Source organism: Pungitius pungitius, chromosome 5, assembly GCF_949316345.1.
Source record: "Pungitius pungitius chromosome 5, fPunPun2.1, whole genome shotgun sequence".
NCBI lineage: Eukaryota > Metazoa > Chordata > Actinopteri > Perciformes > Gasterosteidae > Pungitius > Pungitius pungitius.
Window position 1 is genome coordinate 6,561,611 of NC_084904.1, and position 18,187 is coordinate 6,579,797.

The window sequence follows — 18,187 nt, forward strand, 5'->3', positions numbered from 1 at the left end:
AATTTTGAAGTCTCTCTTTTGTTTACCATTAAAAAGGGGTTTGAGTGGGATTTCAACAAAGATTCCTTCTGTTAGCATATATTGTCACCAGCGACAAGTACACTGCATCAGGCTCTGTACAACCCTTTCTGTGATGAAGAAAGTGCGATGTAGTGTTGTATGGAATGCATTGAAAGATATGATCTATAGCTCTCACCAATTTCTTTTGTTTTCCGTCAGGATGGCCGAGCGGTCTAAGGCGCTGCGTTCAGGTCGCAGTCTCCACTGGAGGCGTGGGTTCGAATCCCACTTCTGACATGTGGTTTTCTTGCTCAGTTGCCTGTGACATGATGATGTAAACGGAGCAATGCTTTACATGTTAAACTGCCGCAACATATCATGTAGACTCGTCAAATGTTTGACAATTTTGAAGTCTCTCTTTTGTTTACCATTAAAAAGGGGTTTGAGTGGGATTTCAACAAAGATTCCTTCTGTTAGCATATATTGTCACCAGCGACAAGTACACTGCATCAGGCTCTGTACAACCCTTTCTGTGATGAAGAAAGTGCGATTAAAAGATATTATCTATAACTCTCACCAATTTCTTTTGTTTTCCGTCAGGATGGCCGAGCGGTCTAAGGCGCTGCGTTCAGGTCGCAGTCTCCACTGGAGGCGTGGGTTCGAATCCCACTTCTGACATGTGGTTTTCTTGCTCATTTCCCTTTGACATGATGATGTAGACAGAGCAATGCTTTACATGTTAAACTGCCGCAACATATCATGTAGACTCGTCAAATGTTTGACAATTTTGAAGTCTCTCTTTTGTTTACCATTAAAAAGGGGTTTGAGTGGGATTTCAACAAAGATTCCTTCTGTTAGCATATATTGTCACCAGCGACAAGTACACTGCATCAGGCTCTGTACAACCCTTTCTGTGATGAAGAAAGTGCGATGTAGTGTTGTATGGAATGCATTAAAAGATGTGATCTATAACTCTCATCAATTTCATTTGTTTTCCGTCAGGATGGCCGAGCGGTCTAAGGCGCTGCGTTCAGGTCGCAGTCTCCACTGGAGGCGTGGGTTCGAATCCCACTTCTGACATGTGGTTTTCTTGCTCAGTTCCCTTTGACATGATGATGTAGACAGAGCAATGCTTTACATGTTAAACTGCCGCAACATATCATGTAGACTAGTCAAATGTTTGACAATTTTGAAGTCTCTCTTTTGTTTACCATTAAAAAGGGGTTTGAGTGGGATTTCAACAAAGATTCCTTCTGTTAGCATATATTGTCACCAGCGACAAGTACACTGCATCAGGCTCTGTACAACGCTTTCTGTGATGAAGAAAGTGCGATTAAAAGATATGATCTATAACTCTCACCAATTTCTTTTGTTTTCCGTCAGGATGGCCGAGCGGTCTAAGGCGCTGCGTTCAGGTCGCAGTCTCCACTGGAGGCGTGGGTTCGAATCCCACTTCTGACATGTGGTTTTCTTGCTCATTTCCCTTTGACATGATGATGTAGACAGAGCAATGCTTTACATGTTAAACTGCCGCAACATATCACGTAGACTCGTCAAATGTTTGACAATTTTGAAGTCTCTCTTTTGTTTACCATTAAAAAGGGGTTTGAGTGGGATTTGAACAAAGATTCCTTCTGTTAGCATATATTGTCACCAGCGATCAGTACACTGCATCAGGCTCTGTACAACCCTTTCTGTGATGAAGAAAGTGCGATGTAGTGTTGTATGGAATGCATTAAAAGATATGATCTATAACTCTCACCAATTTCTTTTGTTTTCCGTCAGGATGGCCGAGCGGTCTAAGGCGCTGCGTTCAGGTCGCAGTCTCCACTGGAGGCGTGGGTTCGAATCCCACTTCTGACATGTGGTTTTCTTGCTCAGTTGCCTGTGACATGATGATGTAAACGGAGCAATGCTTTACATCTTAAACTGCCGCAACATATCATGTAGACTCGTCAAATGTTTGACCATTTTGAAGTCTCTCTTTTGTTTACCATTAAAAAGGGGTTTGAGTGGGATTTCAACAAAGATTCCTTCTGTTAGCATATATTGTCACCAGCGACAAGTACACTGCATCAGGCTCTGTACAACCCTTTCTGTGATGAAGAAAGTGCGATGTAGTGTTGTATGGAATGCATTAAAAGATATGATCTATAACTCTCACCAATTTCATTTGTTTTCCGTCAGGATGGCCGAGCGGTCTAAGGCGCTGCGTTCAGGTCGCAGTCTCCACTGGAGGCGTGGGTTCGAATCCCACTTCTGACATGTGGTTTTCTTGCTCATTTCCCTTTGACATGACGATGTAGACAGAGCAATGCTTTACATGTTAAACTGCCGCAACATATCACGTAGACTCGTCAAATGTTTGACAATTTTGAAGTCTCTCTTTTGTTTACCATTAAAAAGGGGTTTGAGTGGGATTTGAACAAAGATTCCTTCTGTTAGCATATATTGTCACCAGCGATCAGTACACTGCATCAGGCTCTGTACAACCCTTTCTGTGATGAAGAAAGTGCGATGTAGTGTTGTATGGAATGCATTAAAAGATATGATCTATAACTCTCACCAATTTCTTTTGTTTTCCGTCAGGATGGCCGAGCGGTCTAAGGCGCTGCGTTCAGGTCGCAGTCTCCACTGGAGGCGTGGGTTCGAATCCCACTTCTGACATGTGGTTTTCTTGCTCAGTTGCCTGTGACATGATGATGTAAACGGAGCAATGCTTTACATCTTAAACTGCCGCAACATATCATGTAGACTCGTCAAATGTTTGACCATTTTGAAGTCTCTCTTTTGTTTACCATTAAAAAGGGGTTTGAGTGGGATTTCAACAAAGATTCCTTCTGTTAGCATATATTGTCACCAGCGACAAGTACACTGCATCAGGCTCTGTACAACCCTTTCTGTGATGAAGAAAGTGCGATGTAGTGTTGTATGGAATGCATTAAAAGATATGATCTATAACTCTCACCAATTTCTTTTGTTTTCCGTCAGGATGGCCGAGCGGTCTAAGGCGCTGCGTTCAGGTCGCAGTCTCCACTGGAGGCGTGGGTTCGAATCCCACTTCTGACATGTGGTTTTCTTGCTCATTTCCCTTTGACATGATGATGTAGACAGAGCAATGCTTTACATGTTAAACTGCCGCAACATATCATGTAGACTCGTCAAATGTTTGACAATTTTGAAGTCTCTCTTTTGTTTACCATTAAAAAGGGGTTTGAGTGGGATTTCAACAAAGATTCCTTCTGTTAGCATATATTGTCACCAGCGACAAGTACACTGCATCAGGCTCTGTACAACCCTTTCTGTGATGAAGAAAGTGCGATGTAGTGTTGTATGGAATGCATTAAAAGATATGATCTATAACTCTCATCAATTTCATTTGTTTTCCGTCAGGATGGCCGAGCGGTCTAAGGCGCTGCGTTCAGGTCGCAGTCTCCACTGGAGGCGTGGGTTCGAATCCCACTTCTGACATGTGGTTTTCTTGCTCAGTTGCCTGTGACATGATGATGTAAACGGAGCAATGCTTTACATGTTAAACTGCCGCAACATATCATGTAGACTCGTCAAATGTTTGACAATTTTGAAGTCTCTCTTTTGTTTACCATTAAAAAGGGGTTTGAGTGGGATTTCAACAAAGATTCCTTCTGTTAGCATATATTGTCACCAGCGACAAGTACACTGCATCAGGCTCTGTACAACCCTTTCTGTGATGAAGAAAGTGCGATTAAAAGATATTATCTATAACTCTCACCAATTTCTTTTGTTTTCCGTCAGGATGGCCGAGCGGTCTAAGGCGCTGCGTTCAGGTCGCAGTCTCCACTGGAGGCGTGGGTTCGAATCCCACTTCTGACATGTGGTTTTCTTGCTCATTTCCCTTTGACATGATGATGTAGACAGAGCAACGCTTTACATGTTAAACTGCCGCAACATATCATGTAGACTCGTCAAATGTTTGACAATTTTGAAGTCTCTCTTTTGTTTACCATTAAAAAGGGGTTTGAGTGGGATTTCAACAAAGATTCCTTCTGTTAGCATATATTGTCACCAGCGACAAGTACACTGCATCAGGCTCTGTACAACCCTTTCTGTGATGAAGAAAGTGCAATTAAAAGATATTATCTATAACTCTCACCAATTTCTTTTGTTTTCCGTCAGGATGGCCGAGCGGTCTAAGGCGCTGCGTTCAGGTCGCAGTCTCCACTGGAGGCGTGGGTTCGAATCCCACTTCTGACATGTGGTTTTCTTGCTCAGTTGCCTGTAACATGATGATGTAAACGGAGCAATGCTTTACATCTTAAACTGCCGCAACATATCATGTAGACTCGTCAAATGTTTGACCATTTTGAAGTCTCTCTTTTGTTTACCATTAAAAAGGGGTTTGAGTGGGATTTCAACAAAGATTCCTTCTGTTAGCATATATTGTCACCAGCGACAAGTACACTGCATCAGGCTCTTTACAACGCTTTCTGTGATGAAGAAAGTGGGATTAAAAGATATGATCTATAACTCTCACCAATTTCTTTTGTTTTCCGTCAGGATGGCCGAGCGGTCTAAGGCGCTGCGTTCAGGTCGCAGTCTCCACTGGAGGCGTGGGTTCGAATCCCACTTCTGACATGTGGTTTTCTTGCTCAGTTGCCTGTAACATGATGATGTAAACGGAGCAATGCTTTACATCTTAAACTGCCGCAACATATCATGTAGACTCGTCAAATGTTTGACCATTTTGAAGTCTCTCTTTTGTTTACCATTAAAAAGGGGTTTGAGTGGGATTTCAACAAAGATTCCTTCTGTTAGCATATATTGTCACCAGCGACAAGTACACTGCATCAGGCTCTGTACAACGCTTTCTGTGATGAAGAAAGTGCGATTAAAAGATATGATCTATAACTCTCACCAATTTTCTTTTGTTTTCCGTCAGGATGGCCGAGCGGTCTAAGGCGCTGCGTTCAGGTCGCAGTCTCCACTGGAGGCGTGGGTTCGAATCCCACTTCTGACATGTGGTTTTCTTGCTCATTTCCCTTTGACATGATGATGTAGACAGAGCAATGCTTTACATGTTAAACTGCCGCAACATATCATGTAGACTCGTCAAATGTTTGACAATTTTGAAGTCTCTCTTTTGTTTACCATTAAAAAGGGGTTTGAGTGGGATTTCAACAAAGATTCCTTCTGTTAGCATATATTGTCACCAGCGACAAGTACACTGCATCAGGCTCTGTACAACCCTTTCTGTGATGAAGAAAGTGCGATGTAGTGTTGTATGGAATGCATTAAAAGATATGATCTATAACTCTCACCAATTTCTTTTGTTTTCTGTCAGGATGGCCGAGCGGTCTAAGGCGCTGCGTTCAGGTCGCAGTCTCCACTGGAGGCGTGGGTTCGAATCCCACTTCTGACATGTGGTTTTCTTGCTCAGTTGCCTGTGACATGATGATGTAAACGGAGCAATGCTTTACATCTTAAACTGCCGCAACATATCATGTAGACTCGTCAAATGTTTGACCATTTTGAAGTCTCTCTTTTGTTTACCATTAAAAAGGGGTTTGAGTGGGATTTCAACAAAGATTCCTTCTGTTAGCATATATTGTCACCAGCGACAAGTACACTGCATCAGGCTCTGTACAACCCTTTCTGTGATGAAGAAAGTGCGATGTAGTGTTGTATGGAATGCATTAAAAGATATGATCTATAACTCTCACCAATTTCTTTTGTTTTCCGTCAGGATGGCCGAGCGGTCTAAGGCGCTGCGTTCAGGTCGCAGTCTCCACTGGAGGCGTGGGTTCGAATCCCACTTCTGACATGTGGTTTTCTTGCTCAGTTTCCTGTAACATGATGTAAACGGAGCAATGCTTTACATCTTAAACTGCCGCAACATATCATGTAGACTCGTCAAATGTTTGACCATTTTGAAGTCTCTCTTTTGTTTACCATTAAAAAGGGGTTTAAGTGGGATTTCAACAAAGATTCCTTCTGTTAGCATATATTGTCACCAGCGACAAGTACACTGCATCAGGCTCTGTACAACGCTTTCTGTGATGAAGAAAGTGCGATGTAGTGTTGTATGGAATGCATTGAAAGATATGATCTATAGCTCTCACCAATTTCTTTTGTTTTCCGTCAGGATGGCCGAGCGGTCTAAGGCGCTGCGTTCAGGTCGCAGTCTCGACTGGAGGCGTGGGTTCGAATCCCACTTCTGACATGTGGTTTTCTTGCTCAGTTGCCTGTGACATGATGATGTAAACGGAGCAATGCTTTACATGTTAAACTGCCGCAACATATCATGTAGACTCGTCAAATGTTTGACAATTTTGAAGTCTCTCTTTTGTTTACCATTAAAAAGGGGTTTGAGTGGGATTTCAACAAAGATTCCTTCTGTTAGCATATATTGTCACCAGCGACAAGTACACTGCATCAGGCTCTGTACAACCCTTTCTGTGATGAAGAAAGTGCGATGTAGTGTTGTATGGAATGCATTAAAAGATATGATCTATAACTCTCACCAATTTCTTTTGTTTTCCGTCAGGATGGCCGAGCGGTCTAAGGCGCTGCGTTCAGGTCGCAGTCTCCACTGGAGGCGTGGGTTCGAATCCCACTTCTGACATGTGGTTTTCTTGCTCAGTTTCCTGTAACATGATGATGTAAACGGAGCAATGCTTTACATCTTAAACTGCCGCAACATATCATGTAGACTCGTCAAATGTTTGACCATTTTGAAGTCTCTCTTTTGTTTACCATTAAAAAGGGGTTTGAGTGGGATTTCAACAAAGATTCCTTCTGTTAGCATATATTGTCACCAGCGACAAGTACACTGCATCAGGCTCTGTACAACGCTTTCTGTGATGAAGAAAGTGCGATGTAGTGTTGTATGGAATGCATTGAAAGATATGATCTATAGCTCTCACCAATTTCTTTTGTTTTCCGTCAGGATGGCCGAGCGGTCTAAGGCGCTGCGTTCAGGTCGCAGTCTCCACTGGAGGCGTGGGTTCGAATCCCACTTCTGACATGTGGTTTTCTTGCTCAGTTGCCTGTGACATGATGATGTAAACGGAGCAATGCTTTACATGTTAAACTGCCGCAACATATCATGTAGACTCGTCAAATGTTTGACAATTTTGAAGTCTCTCTTTTGTTTACCATTAAAAAGGGGTTTGAGTGGGATTTCAACAAAGATTCCTTCTGTTAGCATATATTGTCACCAGCGACAAGTACACTGCATCAGGCTCTGTACAACCCTTTCTGTGATGAAGAAAGTGCGATTAAAAGATATTATCTATAACTCTCACCAATTTCTTTTGTTTTCCGTCAGGATGGCCGAGCGGTCTAAGGCGCTGCGTTCAGGTCGCAGTCTCCACTGGAGGCGTGGGTTCGAATCCCACTTCTGACATGTGGTTTTCTTGCTCATTTCCCTTTGACATGATGATGTAGACAGAGCAATGCTTTACATGTTAAACTGCCGCAACATATCATGTAGACTCGTCAAATGTTTGACAATTTTGAAGTCTCTCTTTTGTTTACCATTAAAAAGGGGTTTGAGTGGGATTTCAACAAAGATTCCTTCTGTTAGCATATATTGTCACCAGCGACAAGTACACTGCATCAGGCTCTGTACAACCCTTTCTGTGATGAAGAAAGTGCGATGTAGTGTTGTATGGAATGCATTAAAAGATGTGATCTATAACTCTCATCAATTTCATTTGTTTTCCGTCAGGATGGCCGAGCGGTCTAAGGCGCTGCGTTCAGGTCGCAGTCTCCACTGGAGGCGTGGGTTCGAATCCCACTTCTGACATGTGGTTTTCTTGCTCAGTTCCCTTTGACATGATGATGTAGACAGAGCAATGCTTTACATGTTAAACTGCCGCAACATATCATGTAGACTAGTCAAATGTTTGACAATTTTGAAGTCTCTCTTTTGTTTACCATTAAAAAGGGGTTTGAGTGGGATTTCAACAAAGATTCCTTCTGTTAGCATATATTGTCACCAGCGACAAGTACACTGCATCAGGCTCTGTACAACCCTTTCTGTGATGAAGAAAGTGCGATGTAGTGTTGTATGGAATGCATTAAAAGATATGATCTATAACTCTCACCAATTTCTTTTGTTTTCCGTCAGGATGGCCGAGCGGTCTAAGGCGCTGCGTTCAGGTCGCAGTCTCCACTGGAGGCGTGGGTTCGAATCCCACTTCTGACATGTGGTTTTCTTGCTCAGTTTCCTGTAACATGATGATGTAAACGGAGCAATGCTTTACATCTTAAACTGCCGCAACATATCATGTAGACTCGTCAAATGTTTGACCATTTTGAAGTCTCTCTTTTGTTTACCATTAAAAAGGGGTTTGAGTGGGATTTCAACAAAGATTCCTTCTGTTAGCATATATTGTCACCAGCGACAAGTACACTGCATCAGGCTCTGTACAACGCTTTCTGTGATGAAGAAAGTGCGATGTAGTGTTGTATGGAATGCATTGAAAGATATAGCTCTATATCGATATCTGTATCTGTTAGCATATATCAGGATGGCCGAGCGGTCTAAGGCGCTGCGTTCAGGTCGCAGTCTCCACTGGAGGCGTGGGTTCGAATCCCACTTCTGACATGTGGTTTTCTTGCTCAGTTGCCTGTGACATGATGATGTAAACGGAGCAATGCTTTACATGTTAAACTGCCGCAACATATCATGTAGACTCGTCAAATGTTTGACAATTTTGAAGTCTCTCTTTTGTTTACCATTAAAAAGGGGTTTGAGTGGGATTTCAACAAAGATTCCTTCTGTTAGCATATATTGTCACCAGCGACAAGTACACTGCATCAGGCTCTGTACAACCCTTTCTGTGATGAAGAAAGTGCGATTAAAAGATATTATCTATAACTCTCACCAATTTCTTTTGTTTTCCGTCAGGATGGCCGAGCGGTCTAAGGCGCTGCGTTCAGGTCGCAGTCTCCACTGGAGGCGTGGGTTCGAATCCCACTTCTGACATGTGGTTTTCTTGCTCATTTCCCTTTGACATGATGATGTAGACAGAGCAATGCTTTACATGTTAAACTGCCGCAACATATCATGTAGACTCGTCAAATGTTTGACAATTTTGAAGTCTCTCTTTTGTTTACCATTAAAAAGGGGTTTGAGTGGGATTTCAACAAAGATTCCTTCTGTTAGCATATATTGTCACCAGCGACAAGTACACTGCATCAGGCTCTGTACAACCCTTTCTGTGATGAAGAAAGTGCGATGTAGTGTTGTATGGAATGCATTAAAAGATGTGATCTATAACTCTCATCAATTTCATTTGTTTTCCGTCAGGATGGCCGAACGGTCTAAGGCGCTGCGTTCAGGTCGCAGTCTCCACTGGAGGCGTGGGTTCGAATCCCACTTCTGACATGTGGTTTTCTTGCTCAGTTCCCTTTGACATGATGATGTAGACAGAGCAATGCTTTACATGTTAAACTGCCGCAACATATCATGTAGACTAGTCAAATGTTTGACAATTTTGAAGTCTCTCTTTTGTTTACCATTAAAAAGGGGTTTGAGTGGGATTTCAACAAAGATTCCTTCTGTTAGCATATATTGTCACCAGCGACAAGTACACTGCATCAGGCTCTGTACAACCCTTTCTGTGATGAAGAAAGTGCGATGTAGTGTTGTATGGAATGCATTAAAAGATATGATCTATAACTCTCACCAATTTCTTTTGTTTTCCGTCAGGATGGCCGAGCGGTCTAAGGCGCTGCGTTCAGGTCGCAGTCTCCACTGGAGGCGTGGGTTCGAATCCCACTTCTGACATGTGGTTTTCTTGCTCAGTTTCCTGTAACATGATGATGTAAACGGAGCAATGCTTTACATCTTAAACTGCCGCAACATATCATGTAGACTCGTCAAATGTTTGACCATTTTGAAGTCTCTCTTTTGTTTACCATTAAAAAGGGGTTTGAGTGGGATTTCAACAAAGATTCCTTCTGTTAGCATATATTGTCACCAGCGACAAGTACACTGCATCAGGCTCTGTACAACGCTTTCTGTGATGAAGAAAGTGCGATGTAGTGTTGTATGGAATGCATTGAAAGATATAGCTCTATATCGATATCTGTATCTGTTAGCATATATCAGGATGGCCGAGCGGTCTAAGGCGCTGCGTTCAGGTCGCAGTCTCCACTGGAGGCGTGGGTTCGAATCCCACTTCTGACATGTGGTTTTCTTGCTCAGTTCCCTTTGACATGATGATGTAGACAGAGCAATGCTTTACATGTTAAACTGCCGCAACATATCATGTAGACTAGTCAAATGTTTGACAATTTTGAAGTCTCTCTTTTGTTTACCATTAAAAAGGGGTTTGAGTGGGATTTCAACAAAGATTCCTTCTGTTAGCATATATTGTCACCAGCGACAAGTACACTGCATCAGGCTCTGTACAACCCTTTCTGTGATGAAGAAAGTGCGATGTAGTGTTGTATGGAATGCATTAAAAGATATGATCTATAGCTCTCACCAATTTCTTTTGTTTTCCGTCAGGATGGCCGAGCGGTCTAAGGCGCTGCGTTCAGGTCGCAGTCTCCACTGGAGGCGTGGGTTCGAATCCCACTTCTGACATGTGGTTTTCTTGCTCAGTTGCCTGTGACATGATGATGTAAACGGAGCAATGCTTTACATGTTAAACTGCCGCAACATATCATGTAGACTCGTCAAATGTTTGACAATTTTGAAGTCTCTCTTTTGTTTACCATTAAAAAGGGGTTTGAGTGGGATTTCAACAAAGATTCCTTCTGTTAGCATATATTGTCACCAGCGACAAGTACACTGCATCAGGCTCTGTACAACCCTTTCTGTGATGAAGAAAGTGCGATTAAAAGATATTATCTATAACTCTCACCAATTTCTTTTGTTTTCCGTCAGGATGGCCGAGCGGTCTAAGGCGCTGCGTTCAGGTCGCAGTCTCCACTGGAGGCGTGGGTTCGAATCCCACTTCTGACATGTGGTTTTCTTGCTCATTTCCCTTTGACATGATGATGTAGACAGAGCAATGCTTTACATGTTAAACTGCCGCAACATATCATGTAGACTCGTCAAATGTTTGACAATTTTGAAGTCTCTCTTTTGTTTACCATTAAAAAGGGGTTTGAGTGGGATTTCAACAAAGATTCCTTCTGTTAGCATATATTGTCACCAGCGACAAGTACACTGCATCAGGCTCTGTACAACCCTTTCTGTGATGAAGAAAGTGCGATGTAGTGTTGTATGGAATGCATTAAAAGATGTGATCTATAACTCTCATCAATTTCATTTGTTTTCCGTCAGGATGGCCGAGCGGTCTAAGGCGCTGCGTTCAGGTCGCAGTCTCCACTGGAGGCGTGGGTTCGAATCCCACTTCTGACATGTGGTTTTCTTGCTCAGTTCCCTTTGACATGATGATGTAGACAGAGCAATGCTTTACATGTTAAACTGCCGCAACATATCATGTAGACTAGTCAAATGTTTGACAATTTTGAAGTCTCTCTTTTGTTTACCATTAAAAAGGGGTTTGAGTGGGATTTCAACAAAGATTCCTTCTGTTAGCATATATTGTCACCAGCGACAAGTACACTGCATCAGGCTCTGTACAACGCTTTCTGTGATGAAGAAAGTGCGATTAAAAGATATGATCTATAACTCTCACCAATTTCTTTTGTTTTCCGTCAGGATGGCCGAGCGGTCTAAGGCGCTGCGTTCAGGTCGCAGTCTCCACTGGAGGCGTGGGTTCGAATCCCACTTCTGACATGTGGTTTTCTTGCTCATTTCCCTTTGACATGATGATGTAGACAGAGCAATGCTTTACATGTTAAACTGCCGCAACATATCACGTAGACTCGTCAAATGTTTGACAATTTTGAAGTCTCTCTTTTGTTTACCATTAAAAAGGGGTTTGAGTGGGATTTGAACAAAGATTCCTTCTGTTAGCATATATTGTCACCAGCGATCAGTACACTGCATCAGGCTCTGTACAACCCTTTCTGTGATGAAGAAAGTGCGATGTAGTGTTGTATGGAATGCATTAAAAGATATGATCTATAACTCTCACCAATTTCTTTTGTTTTCCGTCAGGATGGCCGAGCGGTCTAAGGCGCTGCGTTCAGGTCGCAGTCTCCACTGGAGGCGTGGGTTCGAATCCCACTTCTGACATGTGGTTTTCTTGCTCAGTTGCCTGTGACATGATGATGTAAACGGAGCAATGCTTTACATCTTAAACTGCCGCAACATATCATGTAGACTCGTCAAATGTTTGACCATTTTGAAGTCTCTCTTTTGTTTACCATTAAAAAGGGGTTTGAGTGGGATTTCAACAAAGATTCCTTCTGTTAGCATATATTGTCACCAGCGACAAGTACACTGCATCAGGCTCTGTACAACCCTTTCTGTGATGAAGAAAGTGCGATGTAGTGTTGTATGGAATGCATTAAAAGATATGATCTATAACTCTCACCAATTTCTTTTGTTTTCCGTCAGGATGGCCGAGCGGTCTAAGGCGCTGCGTTCAGGTCGCAGTCTCCACTGGAGGCGTGGGTTCGAATCCCACTTCTGACATGTGGTTTTCTTGCTCATTTCCCTTTGACATGATGATGTAGACAGAGCAATGCTTTACATGTTAAACTGCCGCAACATATCATGTAGACTCGTCAAATGTTTGACAATTTTGAAGTCTCTCTTTTGTTTACCATTAAAAAGGGGTTTGAGTGGGATTTCAACAAAGATTCCTTCTGTTAGCATATATTGTCACCAGCGACAAGTACACTGCATCAGGCTCTGTACAACCCTTTCTGTGATGAAGAAAGTGCGATGTAGTGTTGTATGGAATGCATTAAAAGATATGATCTATAACTCTCATCAATTTCATTTGTTTTCCGTCAGGATGGCCGAGCGGTCTAAGGCGCTGCGTTCAGGTCGCAGTCTCCACTGGAGGCGTGGGTTCGAATCCCACTTCTGACATGTGGTTTTCTTGCTCAGTTGCCTGTGACATGATGATGTAAACGGAGCAATGCTTTACATGTTAAACTGCCGCAACATATCATGTAGACTCGTCAAATGTTTGACAATTTTGAAGTCTCTCTTTTGTTTACCATTAAAAAGGGGTTTGAGTGGGATTTCAACAAAGATTCCTTCTGTTAGCATATATTGTCACCAGCGACAAGTACACTGCATCAGGCTCTGTACAACCCTTTCTGTGATGAAGAAAGTGCGATTAAAAGATATTATCTATAACTCTCACCAATTTCTTTTGTTTTCCGTCAGGATGGCCGAGCGGTCTAAGGCGCTGCGTTCAGGTCGCAGTCTCCACTGGAGGCGTGGGTTCGAATCCCACTTCTGACATGTGGTTTTCTTGCTCATTTCCCTTTGACATGATGATGTAGACAGAGCAACGCTTTACATGTTAAACTGCCGCAACATATCATGTAGACTCGTCAAATGTTTGACAATTTTGAAGTCTCTCTTTTGTTTACCATTAAAAAGGGGTTTGAGTGGGATTTCAACAAAGATTCCTTCTGTTAGCATATATTGTCACCAGCGACAAGTACACTGCATCAGGCTCTGTACAACCCTTTCTGTGATGAAGAAAGTGCGATTAAAAGATATTATCTATAACTCTCACCAATTTCTTTTGTTTTCCGTCAGGATGGCCGAGCGGTCTAAGGCGCTGCGTTCAGGTCGCAGTCTCCACTGGAGGCGTGGGTTCGAATCCCACTTCTGACATGTGGTTTTCTTGCTCAGTTGCCTGTAACATGATGATGTAAACGGAGCAATGCTTTACATCTTAAACTGCCGCAACATATCATGTAGACTCGTCAAATGTTTGACCATTTTGAAGTCTCTCTTTTGTTTACCATTAAAAAGGGGTTTGAGTGGGATTTCAACAAAGATTCCTTCTGTTAGCATATATTGTCACCAGCGACAAGTACACTGCATCAGGCTCTGTACAACCCTTTCTGTGATGAAGAAAGTGCGATTAAAAGATATTATCTATAACTCTCACCAATTTCTTTTGTTTTCCGTCAGGATGGCCGAGCGGTCTAAGGCGCTGCGTTCAGGTCGCAGTCTCCACTGGAGGCGTGGGTTCGAATCCCACTTCTGACATGTGGTTTTCTTGCTCATTTCCCTTTGACATGATGATGTAGACAGAGCAATGCTTTACATGTTAAACTGCCGCAACATATCATGTAGACTCGTCAAATGTTTGACAATTTTGAAGTCTCTCTTTTGTTTACCATTAAAAAGGGGTTTGAGTGGGATTTCAACAAAGATTCCTTCTGTTAGCATATATTGTCACCAGCGACAAGTACACTGCATCAGGCTCTGTACAACCCTTTCTGTGATGAAGAAAGTGCGATGTAGTGTTGTATGGAATGCATTAAAAGATATGATCTATAACTCTCATCAATTTCATTTGTTTTCCGTCAGGATGGCCGAGCGGTCTAAGGCGCTGCGTTCAGGTCGCAGTCTCCACTGGAGGCGTGGGTTCGAATCCCACTTCTGACATGTGGTTTTCTTGCTCAGTTGCCTGTGACATGATGATGTAAACGGAGCAATGCTTTACATGTTAAACTGCCGCAACATATCATGTAGACTCGTCAAATGTTTGACAATTTTGAAGTCTCTCTTTTGTTTACCATTAAAAAGGGGTTTGAGTGGGATTTCAACAAAGATTCCTTCTGTTAGCATATATTGTCACCAGCGACAAGTACACTGCATCAGGCTCTGTACAACCCTTTCTGTGATGAAGAAAGTGCGATTAAAAGATATTATCTATAACTCTCACCAATTTCTTTTGTTTTCCGTCAGGATGGCCGAGCGGTCTAAGGCGCTGCGTTCAGGTCGCAGTCTCCACTGGAGGCGTGGGTTCGAATCCCACTTCTGACATGTGGTTTTCTTGCTCATTTCCCTTTGACATGATGATGTAGACAGAGCAACGCTTTACATGTTAAACTGCCGCAACATATCATGTAGACTCGTCAAATGTTTGACAATTTTGAAGTCTCTCTTTTGTTTACCATTAAAAAGGGGTTTGAGTGGGATTTCAACAAAGATTCCTTCTGTTAGCATATATTGTCACCAGCGACAAGTACACTGCATCAGGCTCTGTACAACGCTTTCTGTGATGAAGAAAGTGCGATGTAGTGTTGTATGGAATGCATTGAAAGATATGATCTATAGCTCTCACCAATTTCTTTTGTTTTCCGTCAGGATGGCCGAGCGGTCTAAGGCGCTGCGTTCAGGTCGCAGTCTCCACTGGAGGCGTGGGTTCGAATCCCACTTCTGACATGTGGTTTTCTTGCTCAGTTGCCTGTGACATGATGATGTAAACGGAGCAATGCTTTACATGTTAAACTGCCGCAACATATCATGTAGACTCGTCAAATGTTTGACAATTTTGAAGTCTCTCTTTTGTTTACCATTAAAAAGGGGTTTGAGTGGGATTTCAACAAAGATTCCTTCTGTTAGCATATATTGTCACCAGCGACAAGTACACTGCATCAGGCTCTGTACAACCCTTTCTGTGATGAAGAAAGTGCGATTAAAAGATATTATCTATAACTCTCACCAATTTCTTTTGTTTTCCGTCAGGATGGCCGAGCGGTCTAAGGCGCTGCGTTCAGGTCGCAGTCTCCACTGGAGGCGTGGGTTCGAATCCCACTTCTGACATGTGGTTTTCTTGCTCATTTCCCTTTGACATGATGATGTAGACAGAGCAATGCTTTACATGTTAAACTGCCGCAACATATCATGTAGACTCGTCAAATGTTTGACAATTTTGAAGTCTCTCTTTTGTTTACCATTAAAAAGGGGTTTGAGTGGGATTTCAACAAAGATTCCTTCTGTTAGCATATATTGTCACCAGCGACAAGTACACTGCATCAGGCTCTGTACAACCCTTTCTGTGATGAAGAAAGTGCGATGTAGTGTTGTATGGAATGCATTAAAAGATGTGATCTATAACTCTCATCAATTTCATTTGTTTTCCGTCAGGATGGCCGAGCGGTCTAAGGCGCTGCGTTCAGGTCGCAGTCTCCACTGGAGGCGTGGGTTCGAATCCCACTTCTGACATGTGGTTTTCTTGCTCAGTTCCCTTTGACATGATGATGTAGACAGAGCAATGCTTTACATGTTAAACTGCCGCAACATATCATGTAGACTAGTCAAATGTTTGACAATTTTGAAGTCTCTCTTTTGTTTACCATTAAAAAGGGGTTTGAGTGGGATTTCAACAAAGATTCCTTCTGTTAGCATATATTGTCACCAGCGACAAGTACACTGCATCAGGCTCTGTACAACGCTTTCTGTGATGAAGAAAGTGCGATTAAAAGATATGATCTATAACTCTCACCAATTTCTTTTGTTTTCCGTCAGGATGGCCGAGCGGTCTAAGGCGCTGCGTTCAGGTCGCAGTCTCCACTGGAGGCGTGGGTTCGAATCCCACTTCTGACATGTGGTTTTCTTGCTCATTTCCCTTTGACATGATGATGTAGACAGAGCAATGCTTTACATGTTAAACTGCCGCAACATATCACGTAGACTCGTCAAATGTTTGACAATTTTGAAGTCTCTCTTTTGTTTACCATTAAAAAGGGGTTTGAGTGGGATTTGAACAAAGATTCCTTCTGTTAGCATATATTGTCACCAGCGATCAGTACACTGCATCAGGCTCTGTACAACCCTTTCTGTGATGAAGAAAGTGCGATGTAGTGTTGTATGGAATGCATTAAAAGATATGATCTATAACTCTCACCAATTTCTTTTGTTTTCCGTCAGGATGGCCGAGCGGTCTAAGGCGCTGCGTTCAGGTCGCAGTCTCCACTGGAGGCGTGGGTTCGAATCCCACTTCTGACATGTGGTTTTCTTGCTCAGTTGCCTGTGACATGATGATGTAAACGGAGCAATGCTTTACATCTTAAACTGCCGCAACATATCATGTAGACTCGTCAAATGTTTGACCATTTTGAAGTCTCTCTTTTGTTTACCATTAAAAAGGGGTTTGAGTGGGATTTCAACAAAGATTCCTTCTGTTAGCATATATTGTCACCAGCGACAAGTACACTGCATCAGGCTCTGTACAACCCTTTCTGTGATGAAGAAAGTGCGATGTAGTGTTGTATGGAATGCATTAAAAGATATGATCTATAACTCTCACCAATTTCTTTTGTTTTCCGTCAGGATGGCCGAGCGGTCTAAGGCGCTGCGTTCAGGTCGCAGTCTCCACTGGAGGCGTGGGTTCGAATCCCACTTCTGACATGTGGTTTTCTTGCTCATTTCCCTTTGACATGATGATGTAGACAGAGCAATGCTTTACATGTTAAACTGCCGCAACATATCATGTAGACTCGTCAAATGTTTGACAATTTTGAAGTCTCTCTTTTGTTTACCATTAAAAAGGGGTTTGAGTGGGATTTCAACAAAGATTCCTTCTGTTAGCATATATTGTCACCAGCGACAAGTACACTGCATCAGGCTCTGTACAACCCTTTCTGTGATGAAGAAAGTGCGATGTAGTGTTGTATGGAATGCATTAAAAGATATGATCTATAACTCTCATCAATTTCATTTGTTTTCCGTCAGGATGGCCGAGCGGTCTAAGGCGCTGCGTTCAGGTCGCAGTCTCCACTGGAGGCGTGGGTTCGAATCCCACTTCTGACATGTGGTTTTCTTGCTCAGTTGCCTGTGACATGATGATGTAAACGGAGCAATGCTTTACATGTTAAACTGCCGCAACATATCATGTAGACTCGTCAAATGTTTGACAATTTTGAAGTCTCTCTTTTGTTTACCATTAAAAAGGGGTTTGAGTGGGATTTCAACAAAGATTCCTTCTGTTAGCATATATTGTCACCAGCGACAAGTACACTGCATCAGGCTCTGTACAACCCTTTCTGTGATGAAGAAAGTGCGATTAAAAGATATTATCTATAACTCTCACCAATTTCTTTTGTTTTCCGTCAGGATGGCCGAGCGGTCTAAGGCGCTGCGTTCAGGTCGCAGTCTCCACTGGAGGCGTGGGTTCGAATCCCACTTCTGACATGTGGTTTTCTTGCTCATTTCCCTTTGACATGATGATGTAGACAGAGCAACGCTTTACATGTTAAACTGCCGCAACATATCATGTAGACTCGTCAAATGTTTGACAATTTTGAAGTCTCTCTTTTGTTTACCATTAAAAAGGGGTTTGAGTGGGATTTC

At 42.6% G+C, this 18,187-nt stretch overlaps 42 non-coding genes across 42 annotated transcripts; all 42 read left to right on the top strand.

Moving 5' to 3' along the window:
- The first annotated feature begins 214 nt into the window (after nucleotides 1–214).
- trnal-cag (transfer RNA leucine (anticodon CAG)) lies at nucleotides 215–297 on the top strand. The gene has a single exon. It is a non-coding gene; the product is annotated as a tRNA-Leu (tRNA).
- Nucleotides 298–595: 298 nt separating this feature from the next.
- trnal-cag (transfer RNA leucine (anticodon CAG)) lies at nucleotides 596–678 on the top strand. The gene has a single exon. It is a non-coding gene; the product is annotated as a tRNA-Leu (tRNA).
- A 319-nt stretch (nucleotides 679–997) lies between these two features.
- trnal-cag (transfer RNA leucine (anticodon CAG)) lies at nucleotides 998–1,080 on the top strand. The gene has a single exon. It is a non-coding gene; the product is annotated as a tRNA-Leu (tRNA).
- Nucleotides 1,081–1,378: 298 nt separating this feature from the next.
- On the top strand, nucleotides 1,379–1,461 carry trnal-cag (transfer RNA leucine (anticodon CAG)). The gene has a single exon. It is a non-coding gene; the product is annotated as a tRNA-Leu (tRNA).
- A 319-nt stretch (nucleotides 1,462–1,780) lies between these two features.
- On the top strand, nucleotides 1,781–1,863 carry trnal-cag (transfer RNA leucine (anticodon CAG)). The gene has a single exon. It is a non-coding gene; the product is annotated as a tRNA-Leu (tRNA).
- A 319-nt stretch (nucleotides 1,864–2,182) lies between these two features.
- Nucleotides 2,183–2,265, top strand: trnal-cag (transfer RNA leucine (anticodon CAG)). Its single transcript has one exon. It is a non-coding gene; the product is annotated as a tRNA-Leu (tRNA).
- Nucleotides 2,266–2,584: 319 nt separating this feature from the next.
- Nucleotides 2,585–2,667, top strand: trnal-cag (transfer RNA leucine (anticodon CAG)). Its single transcript has one exon. It is a non-coding gene; the product is annotated as a tRNA-Leu (tRNA).
- A 319-nt stretch (nucleotides 2,668–2,986) lies between these two features.
- Nucleotides 2,987–3,069, top strand: trnal-cag (transfer RNA leucine (anticodon CAG)). Its single transcript has one exon. It is a non-coding gene; the product is annotated as a tRNA-Leu (tRNA).
- A 319-nt stretch (nucleotides 3,070–3,388) lies between these two features.
- Nucleotides 3,389–3,471, top strand: trnal-cag (transfer RNA leucine (anticodon CAG)). The gene has a single exon. It is a non-coding gene; the product is annotated as a tRNA-Leu (tRNA).
- Nucleotides 3,472–3,769: 298 nt separating this feature from the next.
- trnal-cag (transfer RNA leucine (anticodon CAG)) lies at nucleotides 3,770–3,852 on the top strand. The gene has a single exon. It is a non-coding gene; the product is annotated as a tRNA-Leu (tRNA).
- A 298-nt stretch (nucleotides 3,853–4,150) lies between these two features.
- trnal-cag (transfer RNA leucine (anticodon CAG)) lies at nucleotides 4,151–4,233 on the top strand. The gene has a single exon. It is a non-coding gene; the product is annotated as a tRNA-Leu (tRNA).
- Nucleotides 4,234–4,531: 298 nt separating this feature from the next.
- Nucleotides 4,532–4,614, top strand: trnal-cag (transfer RNA leucine (anticodon CAG)). The gene has a single exon. It is a non-coding gene; the product is annotated as a tRNA-Leu (tRNA).
- Nucleotides 4,615–4,913: 299 nt separating this feature from the next.
- Nucleotides 4,914–4,996, top strand: trnal-cag (transfer RNA leucine (anticodon CAG)). Its single transcript has one exon. It is a non-coding gene; the product is annotated as a tRNA-Leu (tRNA).
- A 319-nt stretch (nucleotides 4,997–5,315) lies between these two features.
- On the top strand, nucleotides 5,316–5,398 carry trnal-cag (transfer RNA leucine (anticodon CAG)). Its single transcript has one exon. It is a non-coding gene; the product is annotated as a tRNA-Leu (tRNA).
- A 319-nt stretch (nucleotides 5,399–5,717) lies between these two features.
- trnal-cag (transfer RNA leucine (anticodon CAG)) lies at nucleotides 5,718–5,800 on the top strand. The gene has a single exon. It is a non-coding gene; the product is annotated as a tRNA-Leu (tRNA).
- A 718-nt stretch (nucleotides 5,801–6,518) lies between these two features.
- On the top strand, nucleotides 6,519–6,601 carry trnal-cag (transfer RNA leucine (anticodon CAG)). Its single transcript has one exon. It is a non-coding gene; the product is annotated as a tRNA-Leu (tRNA).
- Nucleotides 6,602–6,920: 319 nt separating this feature from the next.
- trnal-cag (transfer RNA leucine (anticodon CAG)) lies at nucleotides 6,921–7,003 on the top strand. Its single transcript has one exon. It is a non-coding gene; the product is annotated as a tRNA-Leu (tRNA).
- Nucleotides 7,004–7,301: 298 nt separating this feature from the next.
- Nucleotides 7,302–7,384, top strand: trnal-cag (transfer RNA leucine (anticodon CAG)). The gene has a single exon. It is a non-coding gene; the product is annotated as a tRNA-Leu (tRNA).
- Nucleotides 7,385–7,703: 319 nt separating this feature from the next.
- trnal-cag (transfer RNA leucine (anticodon CAG)) lies at nucleotides 7,704–7,786 on the top strand. The gene has a single exon. It is a non-coding gene; the product is annotated as a tRNA-Leu (tRNA).
- A 319-nt stretch (nucleotides 7,787–8,105) lies between these two features.
- Nucleotides 8,106–8,188, top strand: trnal-cag (transfer RNA leucine (anticodon CAG)). The gene has a single exon. It is a non-coding gene; the product is annotated as a tRNA-Leu (tRNA).
- A 700-nt stretch (nucleotides 8,189–8,888) lies between these two features.
- Nucleotides 8,889–8,971, top strand: trnal-cag (transfer RNA leucine (anticodon CAG)). The gene has a single exon. It is a non-coding gene; the product is annotated as a tRNA-Leu (tRNA).
- A 721-nt stretch (nucleotides 8,972–9,692) lies between these two features.
- On the top strand, nucleotides 9,693–9,775 carry trnal-cag (transfer RNA leucine (anticodon CAG)). The gene has a single exon. It is a non-coding gene; the product is annotated as a tRNA-Leu (tRNA).
- A 721-nt stretch (nucleotides 9,776–10,496) lies between these two features.
- On the top strand, nucleotides 10,497–10,579 carry trnal-cag (transfer RNA leucine (anticodon CAG)). The gene has a single exon. It is a non-coding gene; the product is annotated as a tRNA-Leu (tRNA).
- Nucleotides 10,580–10,877: 298 nt separating this feature from the next.
- On the top strand, nucleotides 10,878–10,960 carry trnal-cag (transfer RNA leucine (anticodon CAG)). The gene has a single exon. It is a non-coding gene; the product is annotated as a tRNA-Leu (tRNA).
- A 319-nt stretch (nucleotides 10,961–11,279) lies between these two features.
- Nucleotides 11,280–11,362, top strand: trnal-cag (transfer RNA leucine (anticodon CAG)). Its single transcript has one exon. It is a non-coding gene; the product is annotated as a tRNA-Leu (tRNA).
- Nucleotides 11,363–11,660: 298 nt separating this feature from the next.
- On the top strand, nucleotides 11,661–11,743 carry trnal-cag (transfer RNA leucine (anticodon CAG)). Its single transcript has one exon. It is a non-coding gene; the product is annotated as a tRNA-Leu (tRNA).
- Nucleotides 11,744–12,062: 319 nt separating this feature from the next.
- Nucleotides 12,063–12,145, top strand: trnal-cag (transfer RNA leucine (anticodon CAG)). Its single transcript has one exon. It is a non-coding gene; the product is annotated as a tRNA-Leu (tRNA).
- Nucleotides 12,146–12,464: 319 nt separating this feature from the next.
- On the top strand, nucleotides 12,465–12,547 carry trnal-cag (transfer RNA leucine (anticodon CAG)). The gene has a single exon. It is a non-coding gene; the product is annotated as a tRNA-Leu (tRNA).
- Nucleotides 12,548–12,866: 319 nt separating this feature from the next.
- trnal-cag (transfer RNA leucine (anticodon CAG)) lies at nucleotides 12,867–12,949 on the top strand. Its single transcript has one exon. It is a non-coding gene; the product is annotated as a tRNA-Leu (tRNA).
- Nucleotides 12,950–13,247: 298 nt separating this feature from the next.
- On the top strand, nucleotides 13,248–13,330 carry trnal-cag (transfer RNA leucine (anticodon CAG)). Its single transcript has one exon. It is a non-coding gene; the product is annotated as a tRNA-Leu (tRNA).
- Nucleotides 13,331–13,628: 298 nt separating this feature from the next.
- Nucleotides 13,629–13,711, top strand: trnal-cag (transfer RNA leucine (anticodon CAG)). The gene has a single exon. It is a non-coding gene; the product is annotated as a tRNA-Leu (tRNA).
- A 298-nt stretch (nucleotides 13,712–14,009) lies between these two features.
- On the top strand, nucleotides 14,010–14,092 carry trnal-cag (transfer RNA leucine (anticodon CAG)). Its single transcript has one exon. It is a non-coding gene; the product is annotated as a tRNA-Leu (tRNA).
- A 319-nt stretch (nucleotides 14,093–14,411) lies between these two features.
- On the top strand, nucleotides 14,412–14,494 carry trnal-cag (transfer RNA leucine (anticodon CAG)). The gene has a single exon. It is a non-coding gene; the product is annotated as a tRNA-Leu (tRNA).
- A 298-nt stretch (nucleotides 14,495–14,792) lies between these two features.
- On the top strand, nucleotides 14,793–14,875 carry trnal-cag (transfer RNA leucine (anticodon CAG)). The gene has a single exon. It is a non-coding gene; the product is annotated as a tRNA-Leu (tRNA).
- Nucleotides 14,876–15,194: 319 nt separating this feature from the next.
- Nucleotides 15,195–15,277, top strand: trnal-cag (transfer RNA leucine (anticodon CAG)). The gene has a single exon. It is a non-coding gene; the product is annotated as a tRNA-Leu (tRNA).
- A 298-nt stretch (nucleotides 15,278–15,575) lies between these two features.
- On the top strand, nucleotides 15,576–15,658 carry trnal-cag (transfer RNA leucine (anticodon CAG)). Its single transcript has one exon. It is a non-coding gene; the product is annotated as a tRNA-Leu (tRNA).
- A 319-nt stretch (nucleotides 15,659–15,977) lies between these two features.
- trnal-cag (transfer RNA leucine (anticodon CAG)) lies at nucleotides 15,978–16,060 on the top strand. Its single transcript has one exon. It is a non-coding gene; the product is annotated as a tRNA-Leu (tRNA).
- Nucleotides 16,061–16,358: 298 nt separating this feature from the next.
- On the top strand, nucleotides 16,359–16,441 carry trnal-cag (transfer RNA leucine (anticodon CAG)). Its single transcript has one exon. It is a non-coding gene; the product is annotated as a tRNA-Leu (tRNA).
- A 319-nt stretch (nucleotides 16,442–16,760) lies between these two features.
- trnal-cag (transfer RNA leucine (anticodon CAG)) lies at nucleotides 16,761–16,843 on the top strand. Its single transcript has one exon. It is a non-coding gene; the product is annotated as a tRNA-Leu (tRNA).
- Nucleotides 16,844–17,162: 319 nt separating this feature from the next.
- Nucleotides 17,163–17,245, top strand: trnal-cag (transfer RNA leucine (anticodon CAG)). Its single transcript has one exon. It is a non-coding gene; the product is annotated as a tRNA-Leu (tRNA).
- Nucleotides 17,246–17,564: 319 nt separating this feature from the next.
- On the top strand, nucleotides 17,565–17,647 carry trnal-cag (transfer RNA leucine (anticodon CAG)). Its single transcript has one exon. It is a non-coding gene; the product is annotated as a tRNA-Leu (tRNA).
- Nucleotides 17,648–17,945: 298 nt separating this feature from the next.
- On the top strand, nucleotides 17,946–18,028 carry trnal-cag (transfer RNA leucine (anticodon CAG)). Its single transcript has one exon. It is a non-coding gene; the product is annotated as a tRNA-Leu (tRNA).
- Nucleotides 18,029–18,187: the final 159 nt, after the last annotated feature.